Below are 3063 nucleotides of genomic sequence, written 5' to 3'. Positions count from 1 at the left end.
ACTCTAAACTGCTGTCTACCATGAAGAAATCTCACTGTACTTGCATGGAGGCTCTGGAACATTTGACAAAGCAGTATTTGGGACAGTAGAAAATAATCATTACAATTTTTTCTCTTCACAATTACAGAACTGAAGATAAGAATGACAGTTAATAATACAAGGAAAGCCTAAACATTGGAAAAGGAAGAGAACATGACAAAATGCTTCAAAATTCATGCCTGAGGTGAATGGAGATAACTCATGTGTTCATGTGTGGCCAGTTCTAGACAAAACCTCTAGTCTTTAATCTTCCAATTCATATTTTGTCAGTGTTTTTCATAAGTATTTGATTAGATCATTCTTTTTGGTGAGAATCTCTTTCATGTTTCCATAAGGTGCTGTTTGTTGAAATTTCTTCTCTAACTCCTTTTCAGCCATGCTCAGCTGCCCCTGTACTCTGAGGAGGTCCTATTTGGCTGCTGCTAGGTTCTCCTCCAAAGATTTTTGGTTTTCTGTCTTGTCATAAGTGTCTTCTGAAATTCACTCCTAAGAGTCGCAACTGTGTTTTCCAAGTCATACAAGTCTTGGAACTTTAGAAAATCCTGTTGGTTTTCTTGATGGAGCTGTAAATCTTGAAGTACTCTTTCTAATTTTGACTTCTCATTCAGAGCATTTACAGCCTGTATTTCAATGGTCTTCAGCCTTGACTTTGGTTTTTCATTGTCTTATTGAAGTCTTAAAATTTCCTTCTTTAGGAGCTCTGTTGTTCCACCTTCATTAATTGGAACAAGTTTAGGCTTTGTGATATCTATGATGGGCTTTTTATTTGAAGATGCAAACTCTGCCTTTTCAAACTCAGCAGCTTGTTGTAATAATTGTCTGCTTTCAAGTTCAGAGAAGTATGTCTGTAGCTTTAGATAGCACTTCTCATCTTGTGAGAACAACTGCCGCAGGAGCAGGACATTGGTGTAAGTTGTATTGATGAGCTCAGACTGCACCTCACTGTGTACCACAGCCTGCAGCCCATTTAGGACTTCTGAAACCTCATCTATGGTGGAACTCTCCTTTACCAGCCTGCTGCCCTTGAGGTCTTGAAAGCAGGAATCTACCATTTTAAGTCTCGAGCCTCTTTCTGAAGAAGAAAAACACATGTAGTTAATGACCTCATTTTATGGTGCTCCTTTACACCCAAGTTATGGTGATGGAGGGATCAGACAGGCTTGAATTCTTTATATATTTTTTATATTAGCCCTCTATCGGATGGGGATTCATGAAGATTTTATTTTCTGAATCAGTAGGCTGCCGATTTGCCTCATTGAGTATGTTCTTTGCCTTACAGAATCTTGCCAGTTTTATGAGGTCCCATTTATGAATTCTTGATCTTAGAGCATGAGCCATTGGAGTTTTGTTTAGGAAATTTCCCCCTGTGCNAATGACTTCAAGGCTCTTTCCCACTTTCTCTTCTATTAGATTCAGTGTATCTGGTTTTATTTTGAGGTCCTTGATCCACTTGGACTTCAGCTATGTACAAGGTGACACATATGGGTCTATTTTCATTCTTCTCCATATATACACCCAGTTAGACCAGCACCATTTATTGAAGATGCTTTCTTTTATCCATTGTATGTTTTTGGCATCTTTTTCAAAGATTAAGTGACCGTAAATATGTAGTTTTATTTCTGGGTCTTCAAATCTATTCCATTGATCAACATGGTCTGTCTCTATACCAATACCATGCAGTTTTTATTACCATTGCTCTGTAGTAAAGCTTGAGGTCGGGGATGGTGATTCCCCTAGCTGTTCTTTTATTGTTAAGAATAGTTTTCACTCTTCTGGGTCTTTTGCCTTTCCGGATGAATTTGAGAATTGCTCTTTCCATATTGTTGAAGAATCGTGTTGGGATTTTGATGGGGATTGCATTGAATCTATAGATTGCCTTTGGTAGGATGGCCATTTTTCCTATGTTAATTCTGCCAATCCATGAGCTTGGAAGATCTCTCCAATTTCTGAGATCTTCTTCGATTTCCTTCTTGAGAGACTTGAAGTTCTTATCATACAGGTCTTTCACTTGTTTGGTTAGAGTTTACCCAAGATATTTTATACTATTTGTGGCTACTGTGAAGGGAATGTTTTCCCTAATTTCTCTCCCAGTCTGTCTGTCCTTTGTCTAAAGGGAGGCTACTGATTTATTTGAGTTAATTTACTATCTGGCCAATTTGCTGAAGTTGTTTATCAGCTGGAGAAGTTCTCTGGTAGAATTTTGGATGTCGCTTATGAATATTATCATTTCATCTGCAAATAGTGATCCCTTTATTTCTTCTTTACCAATTTGCTGGATCTTGTTTGTGTATCCAGTCTGTTTTCGTATATATTTTTATAGATGAGTTGAGTCCATTAACATTGAGAGATATTAAAGAGATGACTGCTGGTTCCTGACATGGTTGTTTTGTAGGTGGTTTTATGTGCTGTGGTTCTCTGCGTCTGACTCTGTGTGAGATGCTTACTTAGTACCCTGTCCTCTCATTGGTGCAGGGCTCTTCCCTGTGTTGTTTTCCTTCCAGGGTCCTCTGTAAGGCTGGACTGGTAGAGAGATACTGTTTGAGTTTGTTTTTGTCCTGGAATATTTTGTTTTCTCCATCTATGTGGATGGAGAGTTATACTGTGTCTAGTGCCTGGGCTGACATTTGTGTTCTCTTAGAGTCTGCATGACCTTTGACCAGGCTCTTCTGGCTTTCATAGTCTTTGTTCAGAAGTCGGGTGTAATTCTGATAGGTCTACCTTTGCATGTCACTTGGCCTTTTTCCCTTTCAGCTTTTAAATTTTTCTTTGCTCTATTCATTTTGTGTTTGATAAGTATGTGATGAGAAGATTTTTTTTCTTGATCCATTTATTTGGTGTTCTATCTGCTTCTTGTACCTTTATGTCCATCTCTTTCCTTAGATTGGAGATGTTTTCTATGACTTTGTTGAAGACATTTTCAGGTCCTTTGAACTGAGATCTTTGTTCTCTTCTCTTCTGATTATTCTTAGATTTGGTTGGTCTTTTCATTGTGTCCTGAATTTCCTGGATGCTATGAGTTAGGAG

At 38.2% G+C, this 3063-nt stretch overlaps 1 pseudogene; it reads right to left on the bottom strand.

The window, feature by feature from the left end:
* Window positions 1-282: 282 nt before the first annotated feature.
* LOC110314899 lies at window positions 283-1136 on the bottom strand (annotated as a pseudogene).
* Window positions 1137-3063: the final 1927 nt, after the last annotated feature.

This window comes from Mus pahari, unplaced genomic scaffold (assembly GCF_900095145.1).
Source record: "Mus pahari unplaced genomic scaffold, PAHARI_EIJ_v1.1 scaffold_12784_1, whole genome shotgun sequence".
NCBI classification, from domain to species: Eukaryota; Metazoa; Chordata; class Mammalia; order Rodentia; family Muridae; genus Mus; species Mus pahari.
Note: the sequence above shows the minus strand (reverse complement) of the source record. Positions and strands in the feature narration are given on the sequence as shown.